We start from the raw sequence: 16,821 nt of genomic DNA, 5'->3' as shown, positions 1-16,821 counted from the left end.
ATGCATGTCTGCGGTCACTCCTTCCACTAGGCCTCCACTGACCACACCACTGCTGCCCGTGTACCCCTGGAACCAATTTAAAATTGCCTACAGCCAGCCCAATTTTTTTATTTTAGGCCTTCGATGCCTGTCTGTGGTCACTCCTTCCACTAGGCCTCCACTGACCACACCACTGCTGCCCGTGTACCCCTGGAACCAATTTAAAATTGCCTACAGCCAGCCCAATTTTTTTTATTTTAGGCCTTCGATGCCTGTCTGAGGTCCGTTCTTTCTACTACTACTACACTGACCAGGCCACTGCTGCCCGTGTACCCCTGGAACCAATTTAAAATTGCCTACAGCCATGTGTTATTATTTTAGGCCTTCGATGCCTGTCTGCGGTCACTCCTTCCACTAGGCCTCCACTGACCACACCACTGCTGCCCGTGTACCCCTGGAACCAATTTAAAATTGCCTACAGCCATTTGTTATTATTTTAGGCCTTCGATGCCTGTCTGCGGTCACTCCTTACAATATGCCTCCACTGACCACACCACTGCTGCCCGTGTACCCCTGGAACCAATTTAAAATTGCCTACAGCCATGTGTTATTATTTTAGGCCTTCGATGCCTGTCTGCGGTCACTCCTTACAATATGCCTCCACTGACCACACCACTGCTGCCCGTGTACCCCTGGAACCAATTTAAAATTGCCTACAGCCAGCCCAATTTTTTTATTTTAGGCTTTCGATGCCTGTCTGCGGTCCGTTCTTTCTACTACTACTACACTGACCAGGCCACTGCTGCCCGTGTACCCCTGGAACCAATTTAAAATTGCATACAGCCATGTGTTATTATTTTAGGCCTTCGATGCCTGTCTGCGGTCACTCCTTACAATATGCCTCTACTGACCACACCACTGCTGCCCGTGTACCCCTGGAACCAATTTAAAATTGCCTACAGCCAGCCCAATATTTTTATTTTAGGCCTTCGATGCCTGTCTGCGGTCCGTTCTTTCTACTACTACTACACTGACCAGGCCACTGCTGCCCGTGTTCCCCTGGAACCAATTTAAAATTGCCTACAGCCATGTGTTATTATTTTAGGCCTTCGATGCCTGTCTGCGGTCACTCCTTCCACTAGGCCTCCACTGACCACACCACTGCTGCCCGTGTACCCCTGGAACCAATTTAAAATTGCCTACAGCCAGCCCAATTTTTTTATTTTAGGCCTTCGATGCCTGTCTGAGGTCCGTTCTGTCTACTACTACTACACTGACCAGGCCACTGCTGCCCGTGTACCCCTGGAACCAATTTAAAATTGCCTACAGCCATGTGTTATTATTTTAGGCCTTCGATGCCTGTCTGCGGTCACTCCTTCCACTAGGCCTCCACTGACCACACCACTGCTGCCCGTGTACCCCTGGAACCAATTTAAAATTGCCTACAGCCATGTGTTATTATTTTAGGCCTTCGATGCCTGTCTGCGGTCACTCCTTACAATATGCCTCCACTGACCACACCACTGCTGCCCGTGTACCCCTGGAACCAATTTAAAATTGCCTACAGCCAGCCCAATTTTTTTATTTTAGGCCTTCGATGCCTGTCTGCGGTCACTCCTTCCACTAGGCCTCCACTGACCACACCACTGCTGCCCGTGTACCCCTGGAACCAATTTAAAATTGCCTACAGCCATGTGTTATTATTTTAGGCCTTCGATGCCTGTCTGCGGTCACTCCTTACAATATGCCTCCACTGACCACACCACTGCTGCCCGTGTACCCCTGGAACCAATTTAAAATTGCCTACAGCCAGCCCAATTTTTTTATTTTAGGCCTTCGATGCCTGTCTGCGGTCCGTTCTTTCTACTACTACTACACTGACCAGGCCACTGCTGCCCGTGTACCCCTGGAACCAATTTAAAATTGCCTACAGCCATGTGTTATTATTTTAGGCCTTCGATGCCTGTCTGCGGTCACTCCTTCCACTAGGCCTCCACTGACCACACCACTGCTGCCCGTGTACCCCTGGAACCAATTTAAAATTGCCTACAGCCAGCCCAATTTTTTTATTTTAGGCCTTCGATGCCTGTCTGCGGTCACTCCTTCCACTAGGCCTCCACTGACCACACCACTGCTGCCCGTGTACCCCTGGAACCAATTTAAAATTGCCTACAGCCATGTGTTATTATTTTAGGCCTTCGATGCCTGTCTGCGGTCCGTTCTTTCTACTACTACTACACTGACCAGGCCACTGCTGCCCGTGTTCCCCTGGAACCAATTTAAAATTGCCAACAGCAATGTGTTATTATTGTTAGGCCTTCGATGCCTGTCTGCGGTCACTCCTTCCACTAGGCCTCCACTGACCACACCACTGCTGCCCGTATACCCCTGGAACCAATTTAAAATTGCCTACAGCCAGCCCAATTTTTTTATTTTAGGCCTTCGATGCCTGTCTGCGGTCCGTTCTTTCTACTACTACTACACTGACCAGGCCACTGCTGCCCGTGTTCCCCTGGAACCAATTTAAAATTGCCAACAGCAATGTGTTATTATGTTAGGCCTTCGATGCCTGTTTGCGGTCACTCCTTCCAATAGTTCTCCACTGACCAGACCAATGCTGGCCGTGTACCCCTGGAACCCAGCTGAAAGTGCATGTAGCCTCCTTTTTTTCTTTGTTTTATATTTAGAAAGCCCAGATGAACTACGCTGTGCAACGGTTCAAGCTACCCAGTCGACATTTCTTTTGCGAGAAAAGCCATCCCAGCCCTCCACCGGCATGAAAAAGTCTGCATTGTCATAGCACTCAGGCAATCAAACAGTAGAAAGGTGCACCTGACAAGAGACGCATGGACCAGTAGGCATGTCCACAAAAAGTTACGTGTCCATTACGGCGCACTGGGTTAATGTGTTGGATGCATGGTCCACAGGGGACAGCCTACAAAGTCTGTCTGCAGTCCCTAATTCCAATTTTCCTTCCGCTGACCACACCACTGCTGCCCGTGTACCCCTGGAACCAATTTTACAGTGTCTACAGCCTAATTTTGTTATGTTAGGCCTACTACGCCTGTCTGCGGTCCCTCCTTCCAATACTCGTCCACTGACCACACCACTGCTGCCCATGGACCCCTGGAACCTATTTTTAATTGCATAGAGCATCCTTTTTTTAATAGTAGGCGTACAAAGTCTGTCTGCGGTCCACTATTGAAATTGTCCTCCACTGCCCAGAGCACTGCTGCTTGTGTACCCCTGTAACTTTTTTAAGCTGCAGTGAGCCACATTTTTGGGTTAAGTCCTACTACCTGTGTCTGTCTGCGCCACTCAATTCAGCTGTGTTCCTTTGAAAAAAGCTGAGCGTCAATAGTCTTGTTTTCAGCCTCTAGGAATTTTAAAACTGCATTGGGAGTACAACTTTGGTAGGGCCTACTAACGGTGTCTGCCTCCCCAAGGTGTGCCCCAGGTTTCCTCGCCATTGCTTCGATCTTAATGCTCTCGTTTAGTAGTTGTTGGAAACTACACTGCAATAGGCCTACAAATTGGATATGGGGTGTAGAGAGATGGTGTGTTCCACTCCAAGGTGTTCTCCAGGTTGCCTTTCCTGAGCTTCGATCTTCCGGCTCTCGTTTAGTAGTTGTTGGAAACTACGCTGCATTAGGCCTACAAATTGGGTATGGGGTGTAGAGAGATGGTGTGTTCCACTCCAAGGTGTTCTCCAGGTTGCCTTTCCTGAACTTCTATCTTCAGGCTCTCATTAAATAGTGGTTAAACGGAACAACTGCATTTGGCGTACTAGTTGGTTTGGGGCCTACTATCGGTGTCTGCCACTCCTTGCTGTTCTCCTGGTTTCCTGTCCTGAAATTCCATTTTCAGGCTCTCGTTAAGTAGTTGTTAATGTTAGACTGCATTTGGCCTACTAGTTGGGTTGGGGCCTACTATCGGTGTCTGCCACTCCTTGCTGTTCTCCTCCACTGAACAAAGCTGTGCCGCCTGTTTACTACGGTTGCCAATTTTGAACTGCATTTCGACTACTTACTGATTTGGGCCTACTCTCTGTGTCAGCCTCTCATTCCAGTTGTCCTCCACTGCAATGCCCCCTGGTTAGTCCTGTGTTACCAATTTTGAACTGCATTTTGCCAACTTTATTCTTTGGGCCTATATCTGTGTTTCCTCCTCATCCTGCCCATTGCCCAGCCAGTGATAGATGAGTCTGCTGGTACTTTGACCCATAACGCAAAATTCCCCGTGCACGCTACACAGCAAGATTGTGTCCCTGCTGAAAGTCAGGTTCCTCTTCCCGCATACCATACCACCTTACACGGGGACAAAGAGGAAGGTGCAGATGAAAGTGCAGGTTCCTTCATCAGGTGGGGGGAGGAATACTAGTTGGCGACGTCACTGGCACAGGGCCTCTCATAGTACGCAAAAGTGTTGCTGCCGGTGGGAGGCGCCCCCGCCATGCAAACACACCGCTGTACTTTGAGGGGCCCTGTGCCAGTGCCAATGCCAACGAGTGGGCCCCCCCTGCTTGCTCAGGATCACAGCACTTGCAAAGTTGAAATACTTACCTCTCCCTGCTCCACTGCCGTGACGTGGTCCAGATTTACTGGGCCCACTAATTACTTGAACCAGCCCTACCCCCCACAACTTTAGCCAAATGACCCCCAATTTCAAATGCCTTCCAATTATTATAAGGTAAATTACGATTGACAAGGTTCTTTAACAAGAATGGATGTTTTTGCCATTAAAATGGGCAGTGTAGGTGTTTTCCTGGCCTCCACTCACTGCCGACTATGCTCCCCCATTGACTTGCATTGGGTTTCGTGTTTCGGGCGATACCCGACTTTTCGCGATAATCGTCCGATTCCACTCGACTCGACTTCTAAGATAGTCGGGTTTCGCGAAACACGGCTCGACTCTAAAAAGGTCAAGGTCGCTCAACCCTAGTCATCACCGATCATTTCTCAAAAATGGTGCATTTGGTGCCGCTGCCGCGGTTACCTTCTGCATGGGCTTTGGCAGCGTTGTTCATTAGACATATCTTCCGCCTGCATGGTATGCCAGACAAAATTGTCAGTGACCGGGGTCTCCAGTTTGCGTCTCGGTTCTGGAGAGAGCTCTGTCGTCTTCTCAGTATTGAGTTGAATCTCTCTTCCGCTTATCATCCCGAGACGAATGGGTTGGTAGAGAGGGCCAACCAGACCTTGGTCACATACCTGCGACATTTTGTTTCAGCCAGGCAGGATGACTGGGCATCCTTGCTATCATGGGCACTGAACAACGCCGTAGCCGACTCCACTGGACAAACCCCATTCCTCCTCAACTATGGTCAGCATCCACGGGTACCTGTGCCTATGCCCGTGTCTTCCGCCGACTCCAGGGTGGCAGACTGGGCTGTGGAGGCACGGGATATTTGGGACTGCACTCAGGATGCCATTCGGGCCTCTAAGGAGAGAATGAGGTCCTCTGCTGATGCTCATCGGCGCCCCGCTCCGACCTTTGCTCCTGGCGACTTGGTGTGGCTCTCCGCCCGTAACATCAGGCTGCGAGTTGAGTCCACTAAATTTGCTCCTCGCTACTTGGGCCCATTCAAGGTCCTCGAGCAGGTTAATCCTGTGGTCTATCGTTTGGCCCTTCCGCCACGCCTGGGTATCACCGACACCTTTCATGTGTCCCTCTTGAAACCCGTGTATATGTCCCGGTTTTCCGAGTCATCTGCTGGGACATCGGGTTCGTCTACGGACGATTATGAGGTGAACGCTATTTTGGGGTGCAAGGTGGTGCGTGGTAAAAAATTTTATTTGGTGGACTGGAAGCGTTATGGCCCCGAGGACAGGTCCTGGGAGCCTGTTGAGCACATTCGGGCTCCGCAGCTCATTGCTGCCTTCGAACGTAGCGAGGCCCAAGGAGGGGGGGCCCTAGGAGGGGGGGGGTAATGTTAGGACTCGAGTTTCCTCTGCTGCACAGGGGGAATCTCGATCCGTCTCCGCTGCGGTCTCCCATTCTCCTCCTGCCGCAGTGGAGTCTGCTCAGCAGGGACGTCGATCCCAGCGTCTCGCTCAGTCTGACTCTGTGCGAAGAGTTGCTGCTGCTTCTCCAGTCTCTGCCATTAAAGTCAGTGCTGGTCAGCAGCGAGCGGACTTCTCTGGGACTAAGTCCTTGTCTGCACGTACTGAGCATGCCCAGGGTAAGATCTCCGGTTGGAGATCGAGGGTCATGTGCTCAGGCTCTGCAGCACATTCCATTGGTCCTCTTGGCAGGTCTTGGAAGGGCAAAAATGCTGTAGCCACTTCCTGTGCTGCAACTATATAAACTGCGCATGACCGCACGGCCATGCGCTAGTATTGTCTCATAATGTTATATGTGTGTGTGTAGATGAATGTATGTCGATGGATGAAAGCTCCTAAATATCCCTCCCTAGAGTTGTTGTCTGCTCGCGGATGTTGGTAGCTATCTAGCGCCCGACTAATCATCTGCACGATACACACATTACAGCGTCCTCTTGCTGTGTCCGCCTGTACGGCGCCGTGCGCTTGCCTTGCGCTTTCCATACCCAAGCCAGTGTGGTTGGTGGCGTCCGTCAGTGCGGCATTGCTCGCACTCCTGTGCATTTATATATTTATTCTTAGTTTCCTTACACACCCAGTTGTGGTGTAGTGCCAGCGAGGGTCTAATCGGACTTCAATCCCAGTTGGGGTTAAGTACGCTGACTACTCGCTCGCGCTTTAGGTGCGGTACCGCGATCCTGTGACGCAACAGGATTGCTCCCTTCACGCTGGGTGAGGTTGAACCCACGTGTATATACTTTAGTGTACCGCCATATAGTCTGTGTTTACTAGCAGCAGGTTTTCACCTGCACGGTGGACCCCGGACTGCGAACGCATCTATACCACCTTTCTTGGTGCGTTCCGCCAGTCCTAACACAGGGTGACTGCAGAAATTCGCCTGGAGCTTGGAAAACCACTTTAATCGACAGATCTAAAGAATAAAGTGGTCATTGAGTGTTTGCATAAATAAATGACATGCATCTACTGATATCTAACTACCATTCTCATTAAACAATGTTTAGATTGTTGCACACTATGTGGCTCATTGTAAATATCCTTCCTTTTAGTGCTGTAATGTTTGTGCTTCATAGTTTGGATGAGTAAATTATATTGCTCAGATAATTTAAGTCAGATTTTGGCTGTTCTTTTCCTGTTAGGTAAAGCCAATTAAATGACATCAATGCAGATGTTACGGATAAGGTAAGGTGCAGCCAACAGTTGTATTTGTAAGTCTTTGAATGTTGAATGTTCATTGGCATTTGTAATTCAAACATTGGCTTTGCTTTCATTGTTGACTGCTTTGTAACATTTGTGAAAGGTCTTCGAAAATACAAGGACTAAAAAATGTAGGACCGATGCTTTTAGTTTGAAAATTCATCGAATCTACCAAATGCACGGCATTGTGATGTGTTACTATTTGCAGAGTTCAAATTTGAAAGCTAAATAACTAATGTGTAGTCTTCAGTTCATAAGGAGTGAAGAACATGGGGCTAGAACTTGGGCTTAGGAGCCACAGAATTCATCATTATGATGTTATGACTGAGGGATAAGGATAGCTAAGTATATAACTAGGGGAGGCTGTGTGGGATTACAGTTGAACAAGTACTAGGAAGGTGTAGGTCAAAGTAATGGTGCTTTGTAAGGGAAGTTACATATTTTAAGAAAGGGGCAAGTAGGGGTTTTATCTGATTTTGCTTCATATTTGGCCGTTTGGCAACCAGCAATGTTGACCACCTTTTAAAATTCTGTAAAAATCCACTAATTTTAAACTGAAAATTAATTATTATTTAGCTTCCATCTAGAGCACATAGAGTCTACAGTATGTTGTGACCCTTAGATTATTCATTGGTTTGTAATAATCCTATAACTCACATCTAAGTCAGGCAAAAAGTATAGTCGAGGAACAAAGCAGGGTCAGAAAAACAGGGGCCAATATACAATAACACCGACTAGGGGCAGTAACTGATACTCATACAGTTAGTGGGAGGCCAAGCTGGGTTTAATGAAGACCGTGTCACTAGGTACTAAGTCCAGTGTTTGCTCTTTATTTTATTACGGCTACTGCCCTGAGTATTTGTTTTGTTTTTTGAAATCTGCCATACAGGTCCTGAAATATGAGCCTTTTTATTTAGAGCTAACTTTTATGATCTTTCCCAAGGGGATATTGCTCTCAGTGTAATATTACATAGCAGCCTGAAGGTATGCCCCCAAAGAATACTGTGATGTATGCTCCCTTGATAAAGACCATATAAATTAGCAGTAAATGAAACATACATATCTCTAGAATGGTATGGCAGATTTAAAAAAAACATAAAAAATAATTAAAAGAAAAAACCGTTTGCTATGGCAAGCAGTACGAACAACATAAGAGCATAAATAGGAGATTTCACTTTTGACCTGGTAACTGATCCTCTTGAAAATAACTCAGTAATTATTTTTCTGATAATTATGTATCTACTCTTCTATAAATACTTGTGGCAGCCAAACAAACATGATTTATATGATGAAAGGCTCCTATATCACTGCCAGATACCATCTACCTTGGGAGAAAAGTTATGACTGGTTAAGATGGTATGCAAACTTCATCTTAAATTTTGTATATTGCTTTTTTAGTGGGTTTTTTCTTACTTTTGTTTTTGATTTGGACTGACATTAAACAAACTGAACAAATCAAATATATTGAAAATAGTTCTTTTACATTTTGATTAAAAAAAAAATTAAAAGCATTGTCCTTTCTGAACCATCTCACAGTGTGGATGTCTTGTAAGTACTATGCTCTCTTAAGATTACTCAAGACCATTTTTTCTGTTTCAGATAATAGTATAGAAAAGTATACTTATTTGCCATTTATTAACCTTTCCATAAAAGACATCAAAGTAGAATCTATAACAGCAAACTAGAATTCTGGAAAATCTGAAAAGCGGAACAGAATTAGTATAGTAAATTAACTTTCAACTTGGTAAATACTGAGCATATTGTTCATTATTACATCATTGTGGTCTGAGCATGTAAAGCTAGTATCTAACATGAACTCGTATCAAAGGCCAGGGTGTACTGTGATTACTGCCTGAGGCACATGTTTGGATAGATTAGTAATTTCTAATGTGCCACTGACATCTTTATGCTCCACTTACACTTCCTACATAACTATTTGTATGGTAAACTAATTATTGTAATATATGGCTCTGTTCACATGTTCAGTTGTCATTTGTTTGTAACGGATCAAATAAAAAAACTGGATTAGTTATAAAAATAACAAATACAGATGCTCAATTTGGTTTTTATTTTTAAAGGGTTATTATCAAGTTGTGTCTTGGGCAGCACAAAACTTTTTAGTCTGTTTCACCTATTCACCTACTTGTTGATGGGGGAATAAACACTCAACCTTGAGTGACAGTTCTGGTTTCATAGGTTCATCACAGTAGAACTCAACTTTGTCTTACAATAAACACATTAGCAGCTGCAGCTCTCATAGTTCTGCTGTATTGCCACAACATTCTAACACTGACTGACTGTGAGATCAGTAGGCAAGTGAGCAGCAATTACACCCCACGCTGGTAACTCCTCCTTTTATTTTTTATTATTTCCATAAATTCATAGCCATGAGTCTGACCAGACGTGTCTGACCATCTTAGAAATTGCATTTTTAAATTGCAGTTTTTTAATTGCTATGAATTAGACTAGAATTCCATGGGGCATTTGAGCATTCATCACTGCTGTACTTTCATCATCCTCATCACCACCTGTATCCTCTAATCAAGCTGTTTTGTCTACCCACAGGTATGCTGCTGTCCATCTACTCTGCCTTTCCTGCAATGTGTGTTTATGTGAACTGCATATAATTCCCACCTGGTATGCTGCTGTCCATCTACTCTGCCTTTCCTGCAATGTGTGTTTATGTGAACTGCATATAATTCCCACCTGGTATGCTGCTGTCCATCTACTCTGCCTTTCCTGCAATGTGTGTTTATGTGAACTGCATATAATTCCCACCTGGTATGCTGCTGTCCATCTACTCTGCCTTTCCTGCAATGTGTGTTTATGTGAACTGCATATAATTCCCACCTGGTATGCTGCTGTCCATCTACTCTGCCTTTCCTGCAATGTGTGTTTATGTGAACTGCATATAATTCCCACCTGGTATGCTGCTGTCCATCTACTCTGCCTTTCCTGCAATGTGTGTTTATGTGAACTGCATATAATTCCCACCTGGTATGCTGCTGTCCATCTACTCTGCCTTTCCTGCAATGTGTGTTTATGTGAACTGCATATAATTCCCACCTGGTATGCTGCTGTCCATCTACTCTGCCTTTCCTGCAATGTGTGTTTATGTGAACTGCATATAATTCCCACCTGGTATGCTGCTGTCCATCTACTCTGCCTTTCCTGCAATGTGTGTTTATGTGAACTGCATATAATTCCCACCTGGTATGCTTTGCTTACCCATTGTTTTCTATCCATTCGTATTTCACTTCCCTTGCTTCTTGCTTGCATACCTGAGTGGCCATCTACCCCACCCCCTCTTTATGACCTGGCTTAACTGTGAACATGTGCTCTAGACACACACGCCCACATCCTCCCTCTCAGCTGTGAGCCCTTAGGTGCCCATAAATTCATAGCCATGAGTCTGACCAGACGTGTCTGACCATCTTAGAAATTGCAGTTTTTTAATTGCTATGAATTAGACTAGAATTGGACTGGAATTGACTGGAAGGTAAAGGAATAGAAAACCACTATAATGTTTCGGTTTCTTTTCACATTCACCCCCATACTACTCTATTTCTTCCTATCTCCTGTAGTCCCTCCACCCAGTAAAGAACTAGTCATTTCTCCCTCCATCCTCCCCAGTCATCTCACCTCCTCCACAGAACTATTCCTCCACATACAATCCTTTCTCGCCAGGCACACACGGCCACATCATGACCTATCCAGCTCACACCTTCTAACGCTCTGTCTGCTGCTCCTCATTGCTGGCGACATATCCCCAAATCCTGGCCCTCCTCATCACATCCCCACACTCATTTCTAATCCCCTGCCACGATCCTCTACACGTCCTCGCAACCACAGTAACCTCATACCCATTCATCCAGCCCCCACTCCCCCAATTTCCCTATCTGGAGCACTATGGAACGCACGCTCTGTCTGCAATAAACTTCCATTTATCCATGACCTCTTTATCAATAACAAACTCTCCTTCCTCGGCATCACTGAAACCTGGCTCACCCCTTCTGACACAGCCTCCCCTGCGGCACTCTCTTACGGTGGCTTCCACCTTTCTCACACACCCCGCCCCAGCAGCAAGCATGGCGGAGGAGTTGGTTTTCTCCTGTCAGATAACTGCTCCTTCACCCCAATCCCACTGCCACCCTCTGTTATCCTCCCTTCCTTTGAGGTGCACTCTGTGCGCATCTACTCCCCCTCCAACCTCCAACTGGCTGTCATCTACCGTCCCCCAGGGCCAGCCACCACCTTCTTCGACCACTTCACCACCTGGCTACTCCACTTCCTCGCCGCTGACATCCCCACTATCATCATGGGCGACTTCAACATCCCCATTGACACTTCCCTCTCAGCTGCCACTAAACTTCTATCTCTCACTTCCTCCTTTGGCCTCACTCAATGGTCTTCTACAGCCACCCACAAAGATGGTCACACACTGGACCTCATTCTCACCCGCCTCTGCTCCCTATCTAACCTCTCAAACTCACCTCTTCCTCTTTCTGACCACAACCTACTTACATTCTCTTCCCTTTCCACTCCTTGTCTACAACCCCCACCCCACAAACTCTCACACCCTCGCAGAAATCTTAAACACCTTGATCTTCACTCACTCTCTGAATCCCTCCTCCCTCTCACAGACATAAGCTCCCTACACAATGCGGATGATGCTGCCACTCTATATAACACCACAATAGCTGCAGCTTTGGAATCTCTTGCCCCTCTCACACATACCAAAGCTCGCAAAATCAACAGACAACCCTGGCACACCAGCATGACAAAAGAACTGAGGCGAGCTTCCAGAGCTGCTGAGCGCAGATGGAAAAGATCCCACTCCATCGAGCACTTCATCGCATTCAAACAGTCCCTCACTGCTTTCAAAACCATGCTCGCCACAGCAAAACAAACCTACTTCTCATCTCTCATATCCTCCCTGTCTCACAACCCCAAACAGTTATTCAACACCTTCAACTCTCTCCTCCGTCCCCCAGCACCTCCTCCCTCCCCACTCATCTCAGCTGAAGACTTCGCCTCATTTTTCAAGCAGAAAATTGAGAACATCAGAGACAATTTTAGTAAACAACCCCCAGAACCCTTCCTCCCAACTACCCAGCCCTCCACCTCCAAAACCAACTTCTCCACCATTACAGAAGACGGACTCTCCACTCTACTCTCAAGATCGCATCTCACCACCTGTGCACTTGACCCACTCCCATCCCACTTCATCCCAAACCTCACCACAGTCTTCATCCCAACCCTAACCCATCTCTTTAACTTATCACTAACAACTGGCATTTTCCCCTCAAGCTTTAAACATGCCACAATCACACCTATCCTCAAAAAGCCCTCTCTTGACCCATCCTCTGTATCTAGCTATCGCCCTATATCACTTCTCCCCTTTGCCTCAAAACTACTGGAACAACATGTCCATATTGAACTGTCCTCCCATCTATCTTCCTGCTCCTTCTTCGACCGCTTTCAATCAGGCTTCCGGTCACACCACTCCACTGAAACTGCCCTAACTAAGGTCACCAATGACCTATTAACCGCCAAGAGCAAGCGACACTACTCTGTCCTCCTCCTCCTGGACCTGTCCTCTGCCTTTGACACAGTGGACCATTCCCTGCTGCTGCAGACCCTCTCATCCCTTGGCATCACAAAATTGGCCCTATCCTGGATCTCATCATACCTAACTGACCGTACATTCAGCGTCTCTCACTCACACACCACCTCCTCACCTCGCCCCCTATCTGTCGGAGTCCCGCAAGGTTCAGTTCTAGGACCCCTGCTCTTCTCCATCTACACCTTTGGCCTGGGACAGCTCATAGAATCTCACGGCTTTCAGTATCATCTCTATGCTGACGACACACAGATCTACATCTCTGGACCAGATATCACCTCCCTACTAACCAGAATCCCTCAATGTCTGTCCGCTATTTCATCCTTCTTCTCCACTAGATTTCTAAAACTTAACATGGACAAAACAGAATTCATCATCTTTCCCCCATCTCACGCGATCTCCCCAACGAACCTATCCATTACAGTAAACGGCTGCCCACTCTCCCCAGTCCCACAAGCCCGCTGTCTTGGGGTAATCCTTGACACTGATCTCTCCTTTAAACCACATATCCAAACCCTTTCCACTTCCTGCCGCCTCCAACTCAAAAATATTTCACGGATCCGCACATTCCTAAACCAAGAATCTGCAAAAACCCTAGTCCATGCCCTCATCATCTCCCGCCTTGACTACTGTAACCTCCTGCTCTGTGGCCTCCCCTCTAACACTCTTGCACCCCTCCAATCTATTCTAAACTCTGCTGCCCGACTAATCCACCTGTCCCCCCGCTATTCCCCGGCCTCTCCCCTCTGTCAATCCCTGCACTGGCTCCCCATCACCCAGAGACTCCAGTACAAAAGCCTAACCATGACATATAAAGCCATCCACAACCTGTCTCCTCCATACATCTGTGACCTCGTCTCCCGGTACTTTCCTGCACGCAACCTCCGATCCTCACAAGATCTCCTTCTCTACTCCCCTATTATCTCCTCTTCCCACAATCGCATACAAGATTTCTCTCGTGCATCCCCCCTACTCTGGAATGCTCTACCACAACATATCAGACTCTCGCCTACCATCGAAACCTTCAAAAAGAACCTGAAGACCCACCTCTTCCGACAAGCCTACAACCTGCAGTAACCACCGATTGACCAAACCGCTGCACGGCCAGCTCTACCCTCACCTACTGTATCCTCACCCATCCCTTGTAGATTGTGAGCCCTCGCGGGCAGGGTCCTCTCTCCTCCTGTACCAGTTGTGACTTGTATTTTTCAAGATTATTGTACTTGTTTTATTATGTATACCCCTCCTCACATGTAAAGCGCCATGGAATAAATGGCGCTATAATAATAAATAATAATAATAATAATAATTTAAAATAATCCTCGACGGCAGATTCTCATGCAGATCAGTGTCCGGCTCATAGCCTGGAACAGCTCATTTACATTCAGTTAAAGTGCTGGAAGGGAGATATGTTTCACTGAGGCTATTAGCTTCAGTGATTTGAAACCCAGAGGTTTGCTCCAGCACAATATGTGTTGAGAGAGGTTAATCGGCCATTTTAAGGGCTGTGTTTTTGTGGATAACCACAGAGCGGGAGGGAGGTTGTCCACCTTATCTCAACCCCAGGGTGTGGTCTGTGGTTTAAATAGTCGGCATTCTGAGGCATTAGTTGTTCATTTGGCCTGGAGAGTAGAACTTCAGTGCTATGTATTCTGACAAGGAAGCTGAACCATTATATGTGGATTCCCTGAACGAGCGAAGCTGCGTAACCACACAAACTATGCTGTATGTTATGTTTTGTTTTTCCCTAGGCCAAAGAAGGCCTTGTTTATTTTTGCTAGCTCTTACCTTGGCTTATGCAGCACCCTTAATAAACCAGTGAGAGTCTTAAGGTACCGTCACACTAGACGATATCGCTAGCGATCCGTGACGTTGCAGCGTCCTGGCTAGCGATATTGTCCAGTGTGACAGGCAGCAGCGATCAGGCCCCTGCTGTGCTGTCGCTGGTCGGGGAAGAAAGTCCAGAACTTTGTTTCGTCGCTGGACTCCCCGCAGACATCGCTTAATCGGCGTGTGTGACACCGATTCAGCGATGTCTTCGCTGGTAACCAGGGTAAACATCGGGTAACTAAGCGCAGGGCCGCGCTTAGTAACCCGATGTTTACCCTGGTTACCATCGTTAAAGTAAAAAAACAAACACTACATACTTACCTACCGCTGTCTGTCTCTCGGCGCTCTGCTTCTCTGGTCTGGCTGTGAGCGCCGGGCAGCCAGAAAGCAGAGCGGTGACGTCACCGCTCTGCTTTCCGGCAGCTGTGCTCACAGCCAGACCAGAGAAGCAGAGCGCCGGGGACAGACAGCGGTAGGTAAGTATGTAGTGTTTGTTTTTTTATTTTAACGATGGTAACCAGGGTAAACATCGGGTTACTAAGCGCGGCCCTGCGCTTAGTAACCCGATGTTTACCCTGGTTACCGGCATCGTTGGTCGCTGGAGAGCTGTCTGTGTGACAGCTCTCCAGCGACCAAACAGCGACGCTGCAGCGATCCGGATCGTTGTCAGTATCGCTGCAGCGTCGCTTAGTGTGACGGTACCTTTAGGCTATGTTCACACGCTGCGTATTTTGCTGCGGATCCGCAGGTGTTTCTGCAGCTGCGGGTCCACAGCAGTTTCCCATGCGTTTACAGTACAATGTAAACCTATGGGAAACGCAATCCACAGTGCACATGCTGCAGAAAAAAACGCGCGGAAACGCAGTGGTTTACATTCTGCAGCATGTCAATTCTTTGTGGGGAATCCGCAGCGGTTTTACACCTGCTCCATAATAGAAAACCACAGGTGTAAAACCGCAGTGGAATTCGCACAATATCCGCGGTAATTCCACAGGAAATCCGCAGGTAAAATGCAATGCCTTTTACCTGCGGTTTTCACAAATCCGCTGTGGAAAAATCCGCAGACCTCAAGAATACGTGTGCACATACCCTTAAAGAGACAGAGTACCTGTGTCTACCTACATAATGCAGCCGAGTGAGTCAATCTACCACAACATATACAAAAATGTGGAATTTTCTGGAATAAAACATCAGATCGCAGATATCAATGCTTCATTTTATTCAGCTTCCTATGAGCTGCATGTCCATATAGACAACTTAGTAGGGTTGATACTGACATATTCCCTTTAATTCCTCAGCCTGGAATGTACCTACTACTCCTGCTCAGCGATGCTCTTGTTGTTGATCTCCTTGGCAACAAACTGTACAATATGAAAGATCAACCCTACTAAGTTGTCTATATGGACATGCAGCTCATAGGAAGCTGAACAAAATTATGAAGCTCCTTTGAAAATCTGCCTGTGGACGGGCTTGAAAGGAGACAGTGATTTTTACTTTATGCAGCAATGTTGCATTGCTATGTATAGCACAAGCGATTAGACTACGCCAGCATTTTTTTTATTGCCCCGCTGGCGCCGGTGCTTTAAATGTAATTCCCGTGCCCCCATCTCAAACTCACTTGCCGCTGCCTTCATAATTCTACAGCTTCACTTCTGTCAGTATCTGTCGAAAAGCAACTGTTCTGTTGACAGCTCCAGTGTTCTGTTGACAGCCCCAGTGTTTCATGGAGCTGTGCGGAGGTCACTTTTCAATACAAACCTATGAGAGTGTCGTTCTGGCGCTTATAAACTTGCAATGAGAGGTTGAGATGTAGCTTCTGACTTTTGGCCAGTCAGATGCTGTGCTCACAAGATGGGGTCGCAGGACCGGAGCAGCACCAAAAATGGCGAAGATGCTGGAGGGTGAGTAAAATATATGACTGGGGGCAGGGGCTTACATTTAAAGTGGCACTTCAGCACTGAAAAAAAGTGGTGCTTTAAGAGTCATATTGTGAGGTCATTTTTTTAGCCCAGAATGTACACCGTAAAAACAATTCCCAAAAACAATGTCAGAATTGCAGTTTTTTTCATAATTTCTACCTACTTTAATTTTTGTTCCCATTTTCCAATACATTATGTGGTAAAATGAATAATG

Source organism: Ranitomeya imitator, chromosome 3, assembly GCF_032444005.1.
Source record: "Ranitomeya imitator isolate aRanImi1 chromosome 3, aRanImi1.pri, whole genome shotgun sequence".
In the NCBI taxonomy this organism is placed as follows: domain Eukaryota; kingdom Metazoa; phylum Chordata; class Amphibia; order Anura; family Dendrobatidae; genus Ranitomeya; species Ranitomeya imitator.
Note: the sequence above shows the minus strand (reverse complement) of the source record.